This window comes from Hemiscyllium ocellatum, chromosome 48 (assembly GCF_020745735.1).
Source record: "Hemiscyllium ocellatum isolate sHemOce1 chromosome 48, sHemOce1.pat.X.cur, whole genome shotgun sequence".
In the NCBI taxonomy this organism is placed as follows: Eukaryota; Metazoa; Chordata; class Chondrichthyes; order Orectolobiformes; family Hemiscylliidae; genus Hemiscyllium; species Hemiscyllium ocellatum.
The window spans coordinates 13,350,041-13,359,140 of NC_083448.1; positions in this window are offsets into that span (position 1 = coordinate 13,350,041).

Sequence of the window (9,100 nt, forward strand, 5' to 3'; positions counted from 1 at the left end):
CTGTCTGCTTTCTTTGCTGTACATGTAAGTACTTGGGTGTTGAAACTGATCACTTGAAAATGCTTTTTAATGATAGGATGATGGTGGGTTTCAATTTTGCCATTGACCGTACTTGGAAATCTATCCACAAGATTTATACAAGACCAGTGGCACCGAAAGATATCTCTGCTGTGCTGGTCAATTTGAAATCCCAATCATGTGCAAGAAAGCAGTCAAAGCTGGGGATCTACCACCTCTGATTTTGAAGACTGGCTCTTGATCACACCCCAAGTATAACTTGACCTGGAAACCACAAATTGAATTATCTTAAGTTGAAAAAGAGTGGTGCCCATTTTATCTCTTGAGCTTCTTCACCTCATACTGCACACTCCTCTTTCCTTTGGCTGTTGATCACCTCACTAGGTATTACAACAGGGGGTAAACCCTCCTGTTTAATTTAAACCAGCAACCGTAATCTGTGAAAATTCAATTTGAAATGTAAGTAGCAACTTTATTTCTTAAAGTATAACAGAGAATAATTAACTAACAACTATTTACAACTCCTTCCTCTCTCCTATCTTTTACCTTCCCATCTATAATACCAGTCCAACAAAACCGCCAATTAAGGTTTACCAAAACTTCAAGTTTTCAAAACCAGCCAGGCGTCAAGTTTTCTCTTCCTTGGTCGTCTTTTCTTGTTTGGGATTTCTGTTTCCCAGGTCACTAATTGATAGAGGTACCTTTCAGAGAGCTAATTTTTTGGGCAGTCTCTCCATGCTGGTGGTGTGGCTGTTCTCATTCTAACTGTTCAATTTTCCCTGGTCCTATTCTAAAAAGCATTAAGGATAGACCAGTCCCCAGGTCTGGATGGGATCTACCCCAGGTTACTGAGGGAAGCGAGAGAGGAAAGAGCTGGGGATTTAACAGATATTTTTGCAGCATCCTTGAACATGGGTGAGGTCCCGGAGGGCTGGAGAATTGCTAATGTTTTCACCTTATTTAAGAAGGGTACAGGGATACTCCAGGTAATTATAGACTGGTGAGCCTGACGTCAGTGGGAGGGAAGCTGCTCAAGATGCTGAGGCTTAGGAACTATCTATATTCAGAAGAAATTGGGCAGCATGGTTTTGTGTGGGGAACGTCATGTCTGACAAACCTAATAGAATTCTTTGTGGAGGTGATAAAGCTGATTGGGTGGAAGGGCTGTGAATGTCATATACATGGATTTTATTGAGGCATTTGATAAGGTCCCCCATGGTAGGCTGGTGGAGAAAGTGAAGTCAAATAGGGTCCAGGATGTTCGAGTTAGATGGATAGAGAACTGGCTGGGCAACAGGAGATCGAGATTAGTAGTGGGAGGGAGTTTCTCAAGATGGAGACCTGTGACCAGTGATGTTGCACAGGGATCCGTGCCTGGAGCACTGTTGTTTGTGATTTATGTAAATGATTTGTAGGAACGTATCAGTTGCCTGATTAGCAAGTTTGCTGATGACACCAAGATTGGTGGAGTAGCAGATAGTGAAGGGGACTGTCAGAGAATACAGCAGAATAGAAATAGATTGGAGAGATGGGCAGAGAAATGGCAGATGGAATTCAATTCGGGCAAATGTGAGGCGATGCATTTTGGAAGATCCAATTCTAGAGTGAACTATATGGTAAATGGAAAAGTCCTGGGGAAAATTGACAGAGAGACCTGGGTGTTCAGATCCATTGTTCCCTGAAGGTGGCAGTGCAGATCCGTAAAGTGGTGAAGAAGGCATATGGCATGCTTTCCTCAATTGGACGGGGTATTGCGTACAAGATTGGCAGGTCATGTTAAAGTTGTGTAGGTCTTTGGTTCGGCTGCATTTGAAATACTGCGTACAGTTCTGGTCGCCAAATTATCAAAAGGATGTGGATGCTTTGGAGAGGGTGCAGAGGAGGTTTACCAGGATGTTGCCTGGTATGGAGGGTGCTAGCTATTGAGAGGTTAAATAGATCAGAATTGTTTTCATTAGAAAGTGGGATGTTGAGGGGGGACTGACTGAGACCTATAAAATAATGAGGTACAGACAGGGTGGATAGTCAGAACATTTTTTCCCCCAGAGCGCGGAACTCAAGTACTAGGGGTCACAAGTACAAAGTGAGAGGGGAAAGGTTGCGGGAAGTATACGTGGAAAATTCTTTACAAGCCTCATTCCCGATGAAAGGCTTTTGCCCAAAACGTTGATTTTCCTCCTTGGAATGCTGCATGACCTGCTGTGTTTTTCTAGTACCACACTCTCTCCTCTAATCTCCAGCATCTGCAGTCCTCACTCTCTTTTTGTCTGAAAGGCAATTCTCCACCACCACTCTGTCTTCTTCCTTTGAGCTAGTTCTGCTTTCAAATGGTTCGTTCTCTCTGTATTCCTATTGTGCTGATGGAGGATTGAAAGCAGAATAGATTTGTGACGACATTGTAATCGGAGCACAGATGAGGTACATGTTACAGAAGCCTTAGATATTTCCAGTTAACCTGGTCAAAGATGCTTTGGCATACCTGTGAAGTAGGTGCGACTTGAACCAGGACCTTGTGGTTCATAGCGAGCATTATAACCACTACACCACACAAGTTCTTCTGCAACGATTTAACACAAATGAAAGTGGAATAGAGCATGAGGGGAAGACAAGTTTGGAAACAGAATCAAGAGGCAATTATGTCACTGGTGAACAGGAAGCAATTCAATTTCTTGCCCAAGGTGAAACCATGCAAAAACTGCGTTCGCCAAAACAAAATAACACGCCTTATGTAGTTTTAAAGTATCTTATATGTGATGAGAACGAGCCACAAAACAGACCAAAATAATGGTTAAAAACACATCCCTCTCTGATACACTCAATGGTTTCATACTCAGTTCAAGCAGAATGCTCCTGGCGCAATGTCACCTGCCCTACAGCTCCGGACTCACCACTGCACGTCAGATCGCTGGTCTTGGCAATAAACCCAAGGCAAGTGACTGGCCCAGAGGGACTTCCCAGCCATGCCCTCAGATTCTGTGCAGACCAGCTGGTGCAAGCATTTACTGACATTTTTAACCTCTCCTTTGTTTTAAAAAAAAAGTTACTCAGGAAAAGTTAGGGAGGAGGTGATGTGTTTTGCAGTCTGAGCAATTATTCAACAGACTTCCATACCTGCTTCTCTCACCTTCCAACTACACCTCACACACCACTTCATCTTTGTCCCCATCATCCCATCTCAGCCCAGAATGGAAGATTAGACCTGACACGCCCACCTTGCCTTCCCTTTGCCAGATTCTAATAAATACTGCACACCTCCCCTGCTCCCTCCAAATGATGTGACTCAACTCAATTCTACCATTGGGACCTGACCAGAAATTATCCTTGCATCTGTCACTGGACCAGAACTAACCATTTCCCTCTCATGACCTGACCCTGACCGCTCCTATCCTGCTGGTGCTATCCTCCTTACTCTGTCGGCACACCAATTTGACTCTTCAAGTCCTGTGCAGCTGGTGTCTGAGCCTTGGCACCTTTAATGTACCCGCAACTCGCGTTCTACTTAGCTGTCACCCTATCCTCCTGTAATCTTACCCTCCACCCATCTAGTACCTTATTTTCCCTGCACACATTCATCGCACTTGTGTACTTACGGTATGACAACACATCAAAATGACTATCAAATATTACAAACAGTTCAGGATAGGATAGCTGAGTCCTGTGAAAATGTTGAAATAGTTCTCCACTTCAAATGAACTATGAGATAAATAATTGTGTGGAAACAGGCCCTTCGGCCCAACCAGTCCACACCGACCCTCTGAAGAATAACCTACCCAGACCCATTTTCCTCTGACTCATGCCCTTAACACTATGGTGTAATTTAGCATGGCCAATTCACCTGACCTGCACATCTTTGGACTGTGAAAGGAAACCTGAGCATTTGGAGGAAACCCACGCAGACACGGGGAGAATGTGCAAACTCCACACAGTCACCCGAGGCGGGAATCAAACCTGGGACCCTGGTGCTATGAGGCAGCAGTGCTAGCCACTGTGCTGCCCCAGGAAATAAATTTCTGTATTGCCAATGGAGTTGAATTCCAACCCCCCATCAAAATATAGAGCTCCCAACTCTGATGTAAAAGAACACCTGGAGTAGCAATTGCCAGTCCTTAGAAAATCAGGTTCCTCACCATGAAATTGGGTGTTGCCAGTGTACGTGGACATCATGAGTTTTTCAGATTGCATTTGTGAGGAGCAACATTGAAGTGAAAAATAGGACAGATGAGTGCAATCACAGTGAAGAGATATTTCAGGACCATGGTCTGGTCAGCTGTGTCAAAAGCTGATGCAAAAAGATCAGTAAGAACAAGGAAAAATAGTTTCCTGTTTCTTGCAGTCCTAAAAATGTTTTAACTTGAATCAGGACCATTTTGAAACATCGATGGGAGTGCAAACTTGATAGTTTCAAAGTTCTACAGGATGTGGGAGGCAACACAACATTATTGAACTTACAAGGTCAGGAGGTGAGAAGGAATAAATTGAGTTTGCAGACAGTTAATGCCGTGGACAAGATGATCTTGGAGAAGAAATTAAGGTGGAGTTGCATCTGTGTTCGGCGTGAGGGCAGGGGTTAATTTGAGACCAAGTTTGGCTCAGTGGGTTAGTGGACATGAGGGGCAGAATGGGAGCAACTGACATGGTCAGAGAAGTCAGTGAGCCCTTGCATTTTGAGGTGAGGATGCTAGGGGCAGGGCTGCAGTTGGAATATTTATGCAGCACCACAAATTGCTGCTGACTCTGTAAAACACGTTTGGAAGGATTTATGCACTGAATCCTTTTATCAGTGTAGTGGCAATGTAATTTCTTCCTGGTCACTTGGTAGAAAATGCATTTTTGGAAAGTATCCATTACATCATGGAATGAAGTCAGATTGGGGTTGAGTTTTATGTCCTTGACCAGATATAGTGGAAGGACCTTGCTCTCCATAGCCTTTGCTCAATATTATCTCTACTCAGAGTTGCAACATCAAACTGCCACTCGTGTCAGACCACAAATTTTGTGCTCTCAAAAAATAAGTCAAAACAATTCTGGAATCTTGATAGAATGATCACATTTTGTGGAGTTGCAGGGTTTTTTTGTGGATGACGTTAACTTTATTAAAATTCACAGTGCCACAGTTATTTATGGGGAGAAAGTGAGGTCTGCAGATGCTGGAGATCAGAGCTGAAAAGGCCTCCTGATGAAGGGCTTATGCCCGAAACATCGAATATCCTGTTCCTTGGATGCTGCCTGACCTGCTGCGCTTTTCCAGCAACACATTTCCAACAGTTATTTATGGGCCTACCCAAGATTTTTCACCTCTGTTCTGATGGACACTGAGCATTCCTGATGTCCAGTTCTGTATCCAAATTGCTCTTTAAAATTGCATCAACTCTTCATGTCACCCTGTGCAGAGGAGATTTTGTGGGGATCTTCTTGGGGGCAGAGAATTTTAGAAGAGGGGAAATTTAGGGGTCTAATGATGACCATGAAGCCATTGTCAAGCATCAGGAAAAATCCACCTGGTTCACTCATGCCCTTTAGGGAAGGAAACAGCCATCCTTACCTTGCCAAGCCTACGTGTGACTCCAGACAGAGGGTCTGGGTGGAATGAATAGAGAAGAAACCTTTGTCTATCATCAAGGTGCTTGAATTTCAAGTCATTGGTAAGAGAATTCGAGTTAGTTGAGAAATTATTTCACTTTGAGTTGGGAGGTGGTGTGGGACTCCGGTGTCTGAAAGGGTGCTGGAGGCACGCACCTTCCACACTTACAAAAACAAGTTAGGTGTGAATGAAGTGTCATAACACGCAGGTCTGTGGCTCAAGAGCTGGAAAGTGGGATCCAGTTGTTTGGCTCATTACCAAGCAAACTCATTGTTTGTTTGTTTGTGTGTGTCTGTGTGTACACGTCTACTGATCAGGGTTCTAGCTTAATGTACACTTTCTTTTAGTTCTTTTCCTTCCTTCCTTATAAGCGGAAGGGTAACAAATCTAACTGTAATGCTCCTTTAACAAGTTTATATTGTGCTTGTTTTCAGAAGGGTCATTATTACAGATTTGCTGAGAGGTCTGGCTTGGATGGGCCAATTTGATTATAGCTAACAGATACTGCCTCAGGCAACGGGCTTTCAAGTTTAAAAAAAAACACTTGTACCGTGAAAGGGGAGTGGCTAGTTCTCCCAGATCAGCTTTTCTCTGGTTTGGTTTTAGCAAGCAGAGTTGTGAAGCTGCTGGTCCCAAAGGAGTAGGTCCATGCTGATCCTCCCTCTCCTGTAAGAGCCTGTGTGTGATCTTACCTTTTGTGCCAGGGTGTGTTTATGGGGAGTGTTGCAAGTATTTGGAACAGCATCATTGTTTTGGGATGATCTGTTGGCTTTTCAGTTAGGTTAATTAACTCTGTATTCTCTCCTCTTTGTGTTTCATTCGGTAATCTTGCAAATAAGTTCTGTTTTGCTTAAAACTAAGTGGTTTGGCCAGCTGCATCCTTCCTGGAATATCCACTTTACACCCCCCTAAAACAAATAGCAAAGTTCAGATCTGGGCTACTGGCTTGAAATGTTTTGAAGGTGCCTGGCCTGGTCCATAACCTGTGGAACTCAGAAGGTGTCCAAGAAGTTGAGCATCTTGCTGGCTAATTTGTAACACAGATTGGACAAAATAAGTAATGACATGCATATATATTTGAACAATGGGAACTTTGAAAGAGAATAGAGCCCTGTGTTGTAACTGGCACTGCTCCGGAATTGCAGTAGTTAGTTTATGCAGGGTATGATTCCATGGTCAACAGCAAATGTTATACTGTTGTTGTTTGAACATGTTGTCTTGGGTTTGTAGATAGCAAAATAAATGCACTTAGAAATATAGATGTATATTTTTTTCAAAGCCAAGCAAAATTGTAGCATCTAAAGAATTTGGAGTGAAAACGAGTCATTAAGTTGATATTTATTAATACATTATCTTCATACTGATATTGTTTTGCTCATCATAGTTGGCTATTTTTTCACAAGTTTAATATACAAATTATGACGTGCATTTTTTAAAATAAAAGTTAAATTGAGAACATGAAACTGACAAACAAAGGCAGTGTGGCATGCAAAATGGAGTCAGCCAGGAAGCTCTGAACAGTTGACGACAAGTGTGAAGTTTCAAAGTTTGAAAATTATTGGAGGAAAGGAGAACCTGAGAAGCAAGAGATTCACCATTCTGTCTGTCAAGCAAAGAATGATTGATTGGAGGAAAGCAAAACATGAACATGCAAAGATTGGAGTCAATCATGTCGGGGGAACAATATGACAGGGTGAATCAAAAAAGGAATTTCTAACATGCTCACAGGTCAGACGAAATTGAGAAAAATCTTGCAAGATGCTTAGCCACTCTAGTCTCCTATTTATTATGCACATTCGCCCAGTTCCACGTGGTCAAGAGTGCAGTTGGAGTTTGAGGCGGAGTAAAATTCTTTGGGCAAAAAAGGCCAAGTTCATCAGAGGTTCACATGTTAAGAATAGGTCATCAATCCCTTGGTCCTCGGCTGCCATTCAATGAGATTATGGATGATCTATGATCTATTTCTAAAAGCCTTGGGTAAACAAGACTTGAGAATTATTTTTTGATTTTAAAACACTCCACTTTGTCTGCACATCTCTTTTGACTATGGCCAAATTTTACACAAATTGTACTGCAGTGAAATTGTACACGTGGCCATTTTCACCAGTCTTTTGTCAGATGGCTATTCTTTATGCGTGAACTTTGATAGTGAGTATGATCTAACCCAGTCTTGGGCCTTGCTGTCTGGAAGAAATAAATGGACAATAAGCTCTTAGTTTTCTCTCTGTCTGTCTCTCTCTCTCTGCCTGTCTGTCTCTCTCTCTCTGCCTGTCTGTCTCTCTCTCTGCCTGTCTGTCTCTCTCTCTCTGCCTGTCTGTCTGTCTGTCTCTCTCTCTCTCTGTTGTGGTTTTGTTCACTGAGCTGGGAATTTGTGTTGCAGATGTTTCGTCCCATCTAGGTGACATCCTCAGTGCTTGGGAGCCTCCTGTGAAGGGCTTCTGTGATGTTTCCTCCGGCATTTATAGTGGTTTGTCTCTGTCGCTTCCGATTGTCAGTTGCTGTCCGTTGCAGTGGTCGGTATATTGGGTCCAAGTCAATGTGCTTGTCGATTGATTCTGTGAATGAGTGCCTTGCCTCTAGGAATTCCCTGGCTGTTCTCTGTTTGGCTTGTCCTATAGTAGTAGTGTTGTCCCAGTCAAACTCATTTGGGTGTGTGGCCACTAAGGATAGCTGGTCGTGTCCTTGCATGGGATTTTGTATACTACGTTGGTTTTGCTCATGCTGGGTACCTGGTCCTTTGTCCTGGCAAGTTGTTGTCTGAGAGTGGCTGTTGGTTTGTGTACTGTTATGAGTCCAAGAGGTCATAGTAGTCTGGCTGTCAGTTCAGAAATGTTCTTGATGTATGGTAAAGTGGCTCGTCCTTTGGGTTGTGGCATGTCCTCATTCCATTATCTTTCCCTTAGGCATCCGTTGATGAAATTGCGCGGGTATCCGTTTTTGGCGAATACATTGTAGAGGTGGTGTTCTTCCTCTTTTTGCAGTTCTGGTGCTGCAGTGTGTTGTGGCCCTTTTGAACAGTGTCTTGATGCAACTTCTTTTGTGTGTTGCTGGGGTGGTTGCTTTCGTAGTTCAGGACTTAGTCTGTGTGTGTGGCTTTCCTGTATCCCTTTGTGGTGAATTCTCCGTTCAGTGTTCTCTGTACCATCACATCTAGGAATGGGAGTTGGTTGTCCTTTTCTTCCTCTCTCGTGAATCTGATTCCTGCGAGTGTGGCGTTGATGATCCGGTGTGTGTTCTCTATTTCTGTGTTTTTAATGATTACAACATGAGTTTGACTGGGACAACACTACTATTATAGGACAAGCCAAACAGAGAACAACCAGGGAATTCCTAGAGGCATGGCAGGCAACCACTGATTCAATCAACAAGCACATCAACCTGGACCCAATATACCGACCACTGCAGCAGACAGCTGGAACTGACAGCCGGAAGCGGCAGATTCAAACCACTAGGAATGCCAGAGGAAAGCTCACAGAAGCGCTTCACAGGAGGCTCCCAAGC